This window comes from Caretta caretta, chromosome 9 (genome assembly GCF_965140235.1).
Source record: "Caretta caretta isolate rCarCar2 chromosome 9, rCarCar1.hap1, whole genome shotgun sequence".
Taxonomy (NCBI): domain Eukaryota; kingdom Metazoa; phylum Chordata; order Testudines; family Cheloniidae; genus Caretta; species Caretta caretta.
This window is the reverse complement of record NC_134214.1, coordinates 5296961-5311426: the sequence shown is the minus strand read 5'-3', so window position 1 is coordinate 5311426 and position 14466 is coordinate 5296961.

The window sequence follows — 14466 nt, the reverse complement described above, 5'->3', positions numbered from 1 at the left end:
CCCCTCTGCAGGCAGCTCTGCTGCTGAGGCCATGCAGAGATAAAGATTTAAAGCAGGGAGGGGAAGTCAAATTTATGGGCATTGGGACAATAGATCAACAGAATAGATAATGTCCCAATCAGGCAGGTGGTCTGGACAATAAGCAGCACCTCTCTTGATATTCCCTGGCGTGGAGCTCCCACGGCCACCCTGATACAGCTCCTGAGTTTTCAGTTAATTAGGCCTAAATGCTGTATACTTTATTGCCTGTAATTAAAATCTGAGAGAGATGGAGACCAGAAAGGTCATGCTTAGAAACGGGCCTTTCCCTGCAGATTTCCCATTGAGAAAGCCCGGAGTGTAAACCAGTCCTTGTGATACTTTGCGCTTCCGCAAATAAAATGGGGAAACTGAGGGCCAGAGAGATGCAGCGGTCTATTCCTCAATCTGCTCCTGACGCCCTGCATGGTGTCACTGCATCTCTCTGGCCTCAGTTTCCCCACTTCATTGCCGGCGCGTTGCGACACTTAATCGCAGCTGAGAGGCAGCCGCGGAAGCGCAAAGTATCCCCATGACTCCATATCTCCGGGCTTTCTCAATGGGAAATCTGCAGGAGCATGCAAAAGCTGGCTCCAAATTGTGCAACTCGTGCCCACCTCTGATATCATGAACTAATGACAGCTCCCCATCCTGAGCTTGTAGCACCTGTTAGGCCCCATTCTCTCAAAAGGCTTGGAGACTCAGCTAAGCCCCCAACCAGAGTGGTGATCTGAGCATCCTCTCCGCTGGACAAACCTGCCTGCGAAAAACGGAATTGTAACGTGCATGGGTGTTGTGTTCTGAGATGGTGGGTCCCTTTCTGCTGCTGTTTGGGCTGGAAAGAAGCTGCAAATGGCTCTTTCTCTCACCCTCTGGCAATGGCAGGCCCAGTCCTCACCCCCAGAGCCAGGAAATAAAGAGGGGCACAAAACCAGGAAATGATGGCTGAAAAGAAATTGTGATCTACGCTTTTTGAGCCTTGAAGCAGTCAGTTCGTTTCCAGTGAAGGGCCAAAGGTTAACTCTGTTCTTATTTGTCCACACTGGATCCCTTTCTCCCAACACCATCCCAAAGGCAGAGCATATGGTTATTGACAAAAGCCTCTCCATTTGAGCGGGGAAAGATTTTGAATCTGTCATTAGTTCATTATATCAGAGGTGGGCATGAGTTGCACAATTTGGAGCCAGATTTTGAATGCTCCCGAGTGGGTGGTCTGCAGGAAGCTTGCCGGCCACGTTGTTCTGGCTCCTCCTTTTTGTCCCCGGCTGCTAAATCACATTAAAAGGACATAAAAATATATTTGAACTTAAAATTCCTTTCCCAATAGAGCAGTTCCTGTTGCTGTCACACGGAGGCTACTTGACTGCAAATGGGAAGGCAGGTGGAATCTATGCAATCACCTACAAGGGGAGATATGCCCATGATACAATCTTGTCACCAAGATGTGGCGCCCACAATGAAACCAGAAATTATGGGCATGATGGAGGAACCACTAAGTCCAATCGTTTGACCTGTGCCATGCAGAAGATCAGACTCGATGAACATAATGGTCTCTGTTGCCGATAAAATCTATCAATGTAGTAAATAGTTTAAAAACTCCTGATTTACATAAGCAAATGCTCAGGAGGATGTTAAATAGCAGCTACTAAAGTTGGATATTTTTAAAGCAGCAGGTCCACATAACTTGCATCCAAGAGTTTTAAAGGAGCTGGCCAAGGAGATCTCTGGATCAATTTTCAATAACTATTGGAACACTGAGGAAGATGCAGAAAACTGGAAGAAAGCCAGACTCTCCTGTCTAATACTTAGACTATAAGATCTTTGGGGCAGGTACCATCTTTTTTGTTCTGTGTTTGTACAGCACAGAGCACACTGGGGTCCTGGTCCATGACTAGATTTCTCGGCACGATCACAGTGGTAATAAATAATAATAATATTTTAAACTGCTAAATGGGATGACCTGGGTAATTATAGGTCTATAAAACTGACACTGATCCTGGGCAAAATAATGGTACAGTTGATATGAGACTCCATTAATAAAGAATTATAGAATGGTAATATAATTAACGCCAATCAACCTGAGTTTATGAAAAATAGATCAGACTAACTTGATATCTTTCTTTGATGTGATTATAAGTTTGGCTAATAAAGGTAATTGTGTTGCTACCATATGCGTAGACCTCCATAAGGCATTTGACTTGGTACTACATGACATTTTGATAAAGAAACTAGAATAATATAAAATTAACATGGCCCACATTCAGTTGCTTCAAAACTGGCTAACTGACAGGTCTCCAAACATAATTGTAGATGGGGAATCATCACAGTACAGGTGTGTTTCTAATAGGGCCACGCAGGGATCAGTTCTTGGCCCTATACCATTTAACATTTTTGTCAATGACCTGGAAGAAAATCATCATTGATAAAGATTGCAGATGACACAATGATTGGGGGAGTGATAAATAATGAAAAGGACAGGTCACTGGCACAAAGCGATCTGGGTCACTTGGTAAACTGGGGGCAAGCAATCAATATGTGTTTTTAATATGGCCCAATGTAAATGTATAGGTCTGGGAATGAAGAATGTAGGGCACACTTACAGAATGGGGACTCTATCTGGGGAAGCAGTGACTCTGAAAAACCCTCGGGGTGATGGTGGATAATTAGCTGAGGTGCCCGTGCAACCTCAGTGGTTTTTTCGCCTTCCTCTGTAGCATGGGGCACGGGTCACTTGCTGGAGGATTCTCTGCTCCTTGAAGTCTTTAAACCACGATTTGAGGACTTATAGCTCAGACATAGGTGAGAGGTTTTTCGCAGGAGTGGTGGGTGAAATTCTGTGTCCTGCGTTGTGCAGGAGGTCAGACTAGATGATCATAACGGTCCCTTCTGACCTAAATATCTATGAATCTATGAAACACTGTGGCCAAAAGGGCTAATGTGATCCTTGGATGCATAAACAGGGGAATCCCGGGTAGGAGTAGGGAGGTTATTTTACCTCTGTATTTGGCATTGGTGTGACCGCAGCTGGAATCCTATGTCCAGTTTTGCTGTCCCCAAGTCCAGAACTGGAGAGGGTTCAGAGAAGAACCACGAGAATGATTAAATGATTAGAAAACACATCTTATAGTGATAGACAGCAGGAGTTCAATCTGGTTATTTTAACAATAACAAGGTGAAGAGGTGACATAGTCACAGTTTATAAGTACCTGCATGGGGAACAAAACTTTGAGAATGAGCTCATTAGTCTAGCAGACAGAGGTATAACGAAATCTAGTAGTTGGAAGTGAAAGCTAGACAAATTCAGACTAGAAGTAAGGTGCAAGTTTTTAACAATGAGGGTAATTAGCCATTCGGACAATTTACCAAAGGCTGGGGTGGATTCTCCATCACTGGAAATTTTTAAAACAAGACTGGCTGTTTCCCCTAGAGAGATACTCTAGTGGATCACAGTGCTTCTCTCTGGCCCTGGAATTTATGAATCACCACAACCTAGCTGTTCCGAAACTGTCCATTTTTGGTGAGGGTTATCTGGATGCAGATAGTAACATGCTTTTCTTCAGCTGAAAAGTTTGGTTGCATTTACAGAAGAGTGACTGATTTACCCTTTGCTTCCCCTTGCTTAGCACCTTAGCACCCTTCTCCCTCTGAGATTCTCTCATCTCTGTTCTCTTTGCCCTAGGGTGACAGTAATGAACTGCAGCTGCTCTCCCTAAAGGCCTGAGAGTCTGCCTTCAAAGGACCATCTTGGAGACAAGTTATAGAGACAGACCCTGAGCTGGTGTAAATTGGCATAGCTCCACAGTGGTCAATGCAGCTGTGCTGATTTACACCAGGTGAGTATCTGCCCCACATTCTTTATTCCCCTTGTTATCAAAGCCCATGCAAGTATCTCTGCCTGCTATCTCGCCTGGTCTTGGGCAGGCAGATTTGTTAACAAAAGCATCTTCATTTATCTTTTCAATGCATCCCCTGCCGTCGGATGTTTCTCTGACCCTCACATTTTCAGTAATCTTTTCGCTTCTTCCTTCCAGCGCTCGTGCAGCTCCTTCCGTTTGAAAGATGTTGACGTATGCAACAACGAAGTGAGCAAAACGTAATCGATAACACTTAAAGGAAGAAAGTTTCTTTGTATTTTAGCTACACAGAATCTTTTTCTTTGTGTTTTGCATGCATGCATATTGTCCTGGAGATTTTTAAAGATGCAGTTGTCTGAGCCAGAGAGAGAGAATTCCAAGCAAGTGCTAGCATTTGAGACATGTGAGGCATTTATCACATCAGTTTCCAACTTCCGGGGGCTGCTTGCAGAATGCGACAATACAAGAAAAGCTGCCAGCCCCTGGGCTCCCAGTGTTTATGTTGGTCTTCCTGAGCCAAGTCCTGGCCACATCTCACACTCAGATGATTTAGCCCTTAGAAAGGAGCTCTGGTCCCCGCCCCCTGGAGCTTCTGAATCTACATTAATGCAACCCAGCCACAAAGTCCCCTTGAATAGATTTCTCCCCCAGATGGTTTAAGAATAAAGGACAGCTTTTCTCTCTCATTGTGCACCACTCAGTTGCCATAAAGGAGAAGTCCCCCTGTGTAGCATAGAGCTGTTACTGCTCCCCTCGCAGTCCCCAGTATAGAGGGCATGGTAGGGGAGGGATGGAGCAGACCCACGGGGCTGCCCAGGCCAGGGTGCTGCAAATTAGAGCAGGCAGAGGCTTCTCTAGCTTGTGATGGGGGGTTATTTCAGCCTAGGGTTGCCAACCGTCCAGGATTGTCTGGGAGTCTCCAGGAATAAAAGATTAATCTTTCATTAAAGTTTATGTCATGTGATGAAACCTCCAGGAATACATCCAACCAAAATTGGCAACCCTATTTCAGCCCTTGGAGCAAGTAGAGTCTGGAAGACAGATGGCTTAGAACATCTTTACCCTCTTCCATCTGGGCTGCAGCTCCTGGTGTTGCAACACAGACTCCGACCCAGAATGTGGCAGTGTAAACTGGGGCACGGACTCCGCAGAAAAATACACCTCGACCGTCAGCCAGGGCTTTTCCTCAAGGGAAATGACTCCCCCACCAGGGGTTCAGCTCTGCCCTGTGATGCTGGGTGTGGAGCCCACCCTTCCCAGAAGCAGCGTCTCCCCTCTGTCTCTCAGGCAGCCAGCAGGGTCCTTCCCCTGAGCATCTGTGAAAAGGGAGGGGAAAGCCAAACTGGAGTTAATCCCTTGTCTACTGGGGCCCCCTGTCATGGCTGGTTATAAAGCTGCAGAGGAGAAGGCTGAGTGCCAGGTGATCTGAAGGGAAGAGGCCTGGGGAAGCTGAGTGCCAGGCACAAGGAATCAGAGAAGGCTGAGATGGGGTGAGGTCTGTTAGATCATCTGGTCCATTTCCCTGCAAGGAGGGGAGTCGGGAACAGGAGCGGGGATCCAGAGGGTAGACTAGGCCATGGAGGGCTTCTAAAGAGATGGCATACTTGAACTGGAAGTAGAAGCAAATGGAGGGAGAGTTTGTCTGAGTTTGGGGCTGATGTGCCTGCATCAGGGTCTCTCTGGGTGTCATTCTCAGCACCACGCGAAGGCAAGAAGAAGACAACCTGATATTTGCATAGGATCCCAAAACTCCAATTGCGGGAAAATCTAGCGAGGGAGGATGGAATGTAATCAGGGAACGGGGATTAACTCCTTCCTGTTCGGGGAGAAAAAGCCAGGGGAGCTTTAATTACCGTAGATTTACATTTCATTAGCGAGATGGGCTTGTCCGGCAATACAGCACTGCCGGGGATCGCGCCCCAGCATTGGTCCCATATAGACCGAATGGGAAGAGTTCTGCTTATTGAATCACTAATACCGTTTCCATGTCACCCTAGAAGGGCGTCTGAGCACTACCCAGGTAACCTGGTCACTCTCTATGCTAGCAACATTTAAACAGAGTAGCAGCAGCAACTACGGGAAACTAACTGACCATGAAATTATTATCCAGGAAAGAAAAAGAAAAATGAGCCCCTGTACCAGTGATCTGCACTGTGTCTGCAACCATGCTGAGCTCTCCAGGAGAGGTTAAGGCAGCAGAAAATGAGATACACATGGTCTTAAATTGGAGACAAGAAAGCGCTCGCCCAGGCCCTTTTCATGCTCGCTGGGCCACCCACTGCAAATGAAATGACATTACGTTGGTCAGAATAGAAAGGAAGAATTGCAGCATTAAAGAAATCCTTTTGGAAATTGCCAGGTTGGCTTTCGGGGGGAGATAGCATAGTAACTAATAATTCTGTATGCTGATAGAGCATCCTTCATCCAGCGGGACCCCAAAGCGCTTTGCCAAAAGATATATACAGCAATTGTCATGGTCATTGCTGGAAAGCAGCCACCTCTGGGCCGGAGCACGGTGGTAATATAAGGCACACGACCACTTAGCACAGAGAAAGGAGGCAAATAGACTGGAAACATCTGAAACTGCTTGAGGAAATGTAGGGAGGCAGAATAAAACTACCCAGTCTGGTATTTGTCCAGGTCATTGGGGTTAACATCTCACCCTTGGGGTAGACAAACTGGGTCTTTAATCACCACAAGTGGTCAAGACCTCACTTAGGTAAAGATAGCAATTTTTCAGCAGCATACATTCAATCGAACATAATCTAATCTAATCTATTTTTCTAGGCCTCTATACTATTCTCCCCATGTTTGTATTTGAGCAACCAGTGCTGGGCCATTAGGTTGTCTGTAGAAGCTACAGTTGATTGGGAAGTACAGTTTATTTCCCTGAAAAGCAGAAAACCACCAAACTGGAATTTTTCCCAGGGTTTGAAAACCAAATTTTTCGTTGTTTTGGGGGTTTACAGTTTTTTTACGTAAATCCAAAAAAATATTGATGAAAATGGACATTCTCTTGCAAAATTTTCTATTTAGTAAAAAATAAAATAAAAAATAAGGCATATAATTTCTGGCCAGCTCTGGTAGTGACAAATGAAAAGACGCACTGAGGGATCTGGATTGTGAATCTTTCCCAAAGATGCTGCCAATGGGCTCAACTCCCTGCTCTGCCACTGACTTCCTGTGTGACCTTGGCCATGTCACTTAGCCTCTCTGTGCCTCAGTTTCCCACCTGTACAATGGGAATAATAGCACGGCCCTGCCACACAGCGGGCTGTGAGGATAAATGCATTGAAAATTGTGAGCTCGTCAGATACTGTGGTGAAGGGGTCTGATAAATACCTAAGCTAGATAGACAGCAGATATGCTACAACAGCACTGGCTGAAACAACACGCACCAGGCAAGAATGTTTAGCTTAGTCTCAACAGAGAGCCACTTTTTGCCATGGCTTGGATATATGCTTCCACAGTTTAGGGTTGTCAACCCTCCAGGATTGCCCCGGAGCCTCAAGGAATCATAGATTAATCTTTAATTAAAGATTGTCGTGTGATCCAACCAAAATTGGCAACCCTTCCCCTGTTGGACTCTGGAGAGCTGGGGCAGAAGGCAGCCATGTGGAGAGAGGAGATGGAGGCCTGGCTGAAGATTTCAAACCTGGGAAATGTCAGTCTCACGATTTAGGGTCTAATCCAGGCCCCAGGCTCACCAGAGCAAGGAAAACCGCAAGTCATGCTGTCCTCTAAGCAACCAGAGCTAAGTAAGGACATCAGGATCTGGCCTGTCAATTGCATTTGTTGCCTGTTTTTTTCAAATGGAAATAAAATGAAGAAAGAACTCCTGTCTGAAAAGAAAGGATCCAGGAATCAAGGGAAATATATGGGCCAAACCCTCAGCTGGTGTAAATTGGTATAGCGTCTATGAGGCCAATGGGGTGAAACCCCCAGCTGGGATAAATAGGCATAATTCCACTGGAGTCAGTGTGGCCAGATCCTCAGCTGGTATATGCTGGTGTAGCTTCATGGATTTCTATGGAGATGCAGAAGTTTGACACAGTTGAAGATCTTAAAATTTATGAGCAGAGTTAATTCTCTGGAAAACAATAGATAAGTGAAACTAACCAGGGAAGAGGTCTGCAAGTCCCGTGATTTAAACACATGCCAAAAGGCAAATGGGGGGTGACGGGGGGAGGGGGGAAGAAAAATTGGTCTGCATTTGTCACTTATTATTGGCCATGGCTAGGGTTTGTAAAGTTAAAAGATGCAAAAGGTCTGGAATTGCCCAATGCCACCTTTCTGAGTCAGACTGGAAAGTTTCTGCACTATTACACAAAGGCACACGCAGAGGGTCTGTAATGACCAGAGATCACAGGGGCCTCAGAAAGCTTTAGGCTGAGATAACCTCAGGTAGGGTGAAAGGCTGCAGTGATGATGGGCGAACATGAGGGGTGGAGCTTTCTGGCTTCCCGGATTTCCAGATTCGTTCCAAAGGCTGTTTGCCAGAACTGGGAATGGGCAACATGGGATGGATCACTTGATGGTTTCCTGTTCTGTTCATTCCCTCTGAAGCACCTGGCATTGGCCACTGTTGGAAGACAGGATACTGGGCTAGATGGACCATTGGTCTGACCCAGTAAGGCCGTTCTTATGGTCTATGAAGGAAGAGGAGGCATGCGGGCGTTTGCTCAACACTTTGGATTGTGCTGGAACCATGCAGAAGTTTACTCAGGCACGTAACCCCAGGGAAGTCCATGGGACTAAGTGAAGACTGCTCGTGGGAGGTTGTCAGCTCTCTGGGATAGAGACTAACTTGTTCTGTGTCTGTAGTGCTCCTCGCACATTGGGGTCCTGGTCCATGACTGAAGCTTCTAGGTGCTAAGATAACACAAATAATAAATACTACTAATAATTAATAAAAGTCTGAATGGATCAGGGAATAAGGTTACAAAGAAGCAAGTGTCCTATGCAAGCAGCACTAGGGGTTTATTAGTACTAGAGAATTTGTTTTTTCTGTGGCATCTTTGTACTTTATATTGCAAAATGCTTTGCAGAGAAAATCCTACACAAGCAAAACAGATCAGGGGCTTGTCGATTCCTCACCGATGCTGCTGATTCCTCACATAGCAGCATCCATGAATAGACCTTTCTGCTCTCTCCTCCCGGCTGGGAGTCTCCATCCCATCCTGACCTGGCCTTGGTTCGCCGCACCTTCCTCACTTTCTTTCTAGACTACAGCAATGCCACAGACCTTGGGATGGAGCCATCAGCACTTAGGCAACTCCGCAGAACGCCGTAGAGCTTCTCCTCAGCAGACCTGTCCTCCGCTCCCCATAGAATAGCAAGTCAAGTCACAGGCTTTAGTCCTTAGCTTCACAGTGCTCAAAGACCTGGGCCCGGATCTAAAAGAGCCTAAAGTGCTGGGATGAAGATCTTGGTGACGGCTTTGCTTCTTGGGTACCATGGGACTTTCCACCATCAGGGTAAAGCTTGTCTGTGAAGAGCCCAGAGCTTTCTTGGGGCCCAGGCTCAGACTGTGGCATGAACTCCTCCAGGAACTAGGGCCTGGCGTGCTTCTCCAGTCGGACTTCTCTGAGATAAACACAGAGGAGCATGGACCCTCACACCCCAAATCCTACCAAACCAAACCATTCCACACACAACTCCCCCTCTTGGGAGAGGACGAACGACGCTTGCGAGACTTGAAAAATCCACAACCCTGAGAGATGCAGTGACACCGACCTAAGCCCTGGTTGAGACAGCGCTACACCGACAGGAGGACTTCTCCCATCGCCATAGCTGCCACCTTTTGCGGAGGTGGATTAACTACGCCGAAGGGAGAAACTCTCCTGTCGGCGTAATAGTGTCTTCACTTCACACCCCACACTGAAAGAAGACATGGACCAAATTCTGGTCTGACCTCCGTGTAAATCCAGAGTAACTCCCTTGTTTGTGGAGAGGTTATTGCAACTTTACACCCGTATCAGCGAGATCAGAATCCGGCCACATGCTAATAAAAAGAGAGTTACATTAAAAAGCTTTTTACTGAAATACTTAATTAAAATAATATTGGAACAACCAAGACACAGTCTGTGCTAAACACACAGGAACGGCTTCCCACAGCTCATTTGTGAGAGCGCTCGATAATAGCGGAGGGTAATTATTTTTTAATCAGCCAGTGTAAAGAACTGTTGGCATGTTAACAAATGGTACTTATTTTCTATTGCTCTAACAGTACAAGATCGCGTGCTGTGTTGTGCCAACTCGCTGGCACTTCCCTGGCATAGTGGAATTACCCGGCTTTCTGCTGGCTGCAGCTGCTTGGATTTTAATGAGTTCACAATTCGTGAAGGGTCGACGTTCTGGAGGGTTGGGTCAGTGCAGGCAACAATGGTTTGCGCTTCTAGAGCAAAGCAAGGATCGCAAAGCTCATTACAAATGCTAATTAATCAAGCCTAACCACACCCCTCTGAAGTGTCTGTTTTTATTATTATTTATCTGCATTGCAGTAGCAGTTTAGGAGCCCCAGTAATGGACCAGGGCTCCACTTTGCTAGGTGGTGTACAAACACAAGCCTGAAAGATGGTCCCTGCCCCAAAGAGCTAAGGAGAAGTACTATTATCCCAATTTTACAGATGGGAAATGGAGGCACAGAGAAGGGTAGTGACTTGCCCATGGTCACACGAGAAGTAGACTCCTAGATGCCTGACTCCCATGTTAATTGCCAGACAACTTGCTTGATGCTAATTTGAATTTACTGGTACTATTTCTTGGATCTGGGCTAGGAGTCTCATGGAATTGGTAGAGAAATCTCAGAGTTCAGATAACATGGATATAGCACAATATACATATCTAGATAGAGAGGGAGATTAGGTAGAACCAGTTTTCCCAGGAAATTTCTAGTTCTCTCTGCTTCCGGAGAGGATGGGAATCCTTCAGGAATGGGCTTTCTTCTGCATAGGTTCCGCACCTCTCTCCTGCCTTCACTCAAACCCCAGAAATGCACATCCGAAGCAATCAATGATGGAGCAGGTGAGTGCCTACCACATCCACCCCAGTTTGTCAGCACTGGAACTGCTGCCCCGGGCGTTGCATATTAAACGGTGCCCAAGCAACTCTGTACATTAATTATTCTATTTGTTCTGAAAGCACACAGCAGGTGCCATGGAAAGGAATGAGAGCCCACTGAAATCAATTTCCTGCTGCAAAAAATCCTAACCAGAGGAAAATGTGCAAAGGGGCTTCAGTGGTGTTGGGTTTTTTTTGAAGCAGTACGGATAATAGATTCCCTGCCAAGGGGTGTGTTTTGTTTATCCACTATACGTATTCTTTTCCCCTCTCTCCCCTACCAGCTCTCTAATCACTCTGCTTGGATGTTGCATCCTTTCCCCATCTCCTCCCAGGCTCTTGTATGGCTTGTCTATTTCAGCTGTGAGCCCGTCAGGGAGGATCTCTTATATATGTTTGGGCATGCTTGGTACCTCGATTGGGGCTGCTACCTGCTACCATCATGTAACAACCATAAAGCCAGAGTTCTTGCAAAAATGGTTTTAAAATGAGTTTAGTGCTTGTGACAGGTGCTAGGTCCGTAACCCTGAGAATCAGCACGTTGGTGCTACGGTAATTGGCATCCTGTGTCTACCTAATCGGTCTGTCTGTGCAGATATTCCTACTTCACCTCTCACCATGGTAGGTGAGCACAGTATCTGTCTCTCTTGGCTGGATGAAGAGATAGACAGATACCCCTATTGTCCCGAACACACAGAATGAAATACCCTGGTCACGGGCAGTGCAAGCTCTGATCTACCTCTTCATTGTGCCCAGACCTGCCTGGTAGTGACCATTTCTTTGGGATGCTTGTGGAGTGTCAAAGGGCTGGTCTACACTAGGAAATCACAGTGACCCAGCTACGTCACTCAGGAGCGTGAAAAAATCCACACCCCTGTGCAACATAGTTAAGCTGACCTAAGTCACCACATAGACAGCACTAAGTCGTCAGAAGAATTCTTCCGTCGACCTAGCTACCGCCTTTCGGGGAGATGGATTTAATACAGCTATGGGAGAATCCCTCCTATCGCTGTAGTGTTTTAAGTGTAGACCTAGTCTAAGTCTCTACAGGCTGTTGGTCTCTCTGCTGAAATCGCCACTCAAGGTGTCGGTGGAGGAGGAACAGAGGGGAAAGAAGCGAAAGCTCTATCTGAAAGCATTGGCTGGCTTAGATTCTCTATAACCCTGCTAGCTGAGATTGGGGTTGTTTGGGGGCAGGGGTTTATCTCAGCTGATCATTTATATCCTTATGCCCCTGAGGTTTACTGTGATTTTTCACGCTGGGTATCGCCCCCATCCTCGGTGTCCTATTGGAGAGAGACCTTTGTTTTGGCAGATCAGTACCTACTGTGGCCCACCCAGCAGCCGTACTAAAGACTCCATTGCAAGAAGATCTATGCATGCTGGCAGATGCATTGACTCGGCCTTTACATTCCCAACAGGCTGTGCGGGCTCTTCTCCATCTCATCTTTCTGGCTGGGTGATTTATTTAATGAAGTTACTAAATTCCGACTGACACATGCCTCCCACAAATGATGTTTTTTTGGGGGAATGCAACGAAATGACTTGTCACACAATCCAAAGCACGATCACTATAATTTTCTCATCAGCATACATGTGCTCACTGCCTTTGGAATCTTGCCACTCGCACTGGAACAGACAGTTTTACACCAGCTTCTGGCTTTGGAGACTTCTACTGCAGTGAGTTGTTGAGAGGACAGTGGGGAATAAGTAAATGTTCTTTTCCTTCCCTTCCTTTTGAGGCACAAGAGTCTGTCCGATTTCCTTTGATTTATGCTAATTATTTTGTCTGGCTCTCCAAACAGTAGGAAATCACTTACCCTGTCTTCCCTGCATATCCTCCAACAGAATAAAATATACCCAAGGGGTCTAATAATGAGAACAGGAGAGTCACACCTTAGTATTCTTGGCTTCTATTTCAGGCTCTGCTGCTGACTCCCTGAGTGACCTTGGCCAAGTTCATTAAGCCACAACATCCAAACCTGGGTGCCTAAAGTGTGAATTCAAAACAGATGAAAGGAAATAAATTTTCTGACCACATGCAGTTAGACTGTGGAACTCATTGCCATAATTTAGCAAGGGGAGTGTGGATTCTCCATCACTGCCAATTTTTAAAACAAGATGGGATGTCTTTCTTCAAAATATGACCTAGGAATTATTTTGGGGACGTTCTCAGGCCTGTGTTATGCAGGAGGTCGGATCAGATGACCACAATTATCCCTCCTGGCTTTGGAACCTCATGCTTCAAGGTTTAAACCAGCCTCTAGCTTTTAGGATGAGACTTTCACCGGTCCCTCTCCCCAGGGGCGAATTTCACCCTCAGTAAGGCTGGAGTCCTGCTGGATGAAGCTGGAATGGCTCTGATTATACTCCTTATGTAGATGTCGTTTTAAAAGATCTATGGTTATTGCGAGCAGTGCTAGTACCCGGCATGTTATGAATCATTGATGTACAAGTAAACAGGAGGAAATTCTCCATAGAAAGAGTTTGATGCCCCATGCAGTAACTGCACGGACACTGAGGCACTGAGTAGTGGTTTAGGGCAGGGGGTTACTAAGAGGACAGTATAAGTTAAAGAACTCTTCTATGTCTGGATAGGCATTTGGTTCCTTCATGTTGCAGAGCAGCTGCACAAAAGAGTCCTAATGCCAGACTCACTGCAGTGTTGTGCGTGGGGCTTCCAAGCAAAAAGTCCAGGGCTGAGGCAGGACAAGAGGGCGGTGCAGTAAGCAGTAGAAACCAAGATAGACACAGAGAAGAGAGAGCAGCTTCTCAGTGCCTGGGGTGTTTGCAAAAAGTGCTGTCTGTTACCACTTCTGTTTAAGGAAACAGGCAGGACCTGTGTGCATTTGGGAAATAAACAAATCACACTAAGAAATACCTGGCCTCTGCATCACTGATGTCTCAAGCAGTGGGAAGCAAAATGCAAAGGCCTCCAAAAATCTGATCTGATACTAAGCAAAGAGAGCAACATCTATCTATCTAATCTACAAACACACACATATGTATAAATTGGTCCCTACATTTCTGAGGTATTTGAGATCCACACTTTCCAACCTTTATTTTAAAAAAAGTTGATAAAAACAGGTGTTCGTAATTCAATACCTGCCCTGGCTGCACTGTGAACCCAGACAGATCTGTTCATCTCACAAGCCAGTGTCCTAGCGTGTTTCACGGCTCAGTACACTGGAACTTTATTCCTTTGTCTAGCGGGTCTACGTGGAATGCCTCACTTTACTTGCGTAGACATTTTTGTTTGGGGGAATTGACAACATGTACTCATAAACTGATTTAATCCTTTAGAAGTTATTAGTTGCCTGTATATAGTGGAATGTATTTTCCCAATGCAGAGACAACAATTCTTTGCTGGTGACTTGACCAGAAAAGAGTGAAGGGTCTGTTCTGTTGGCTGGTGAAAGATGTGCAGAGAGCCAAAGGGCGAGGACCCAGCATTCCATGTGAGCTCTGTGTGGTTTCTGCATTGCATTGAGAAATGTGCATGGAGTATGAGTGACCCTTGTGTGTTCACACC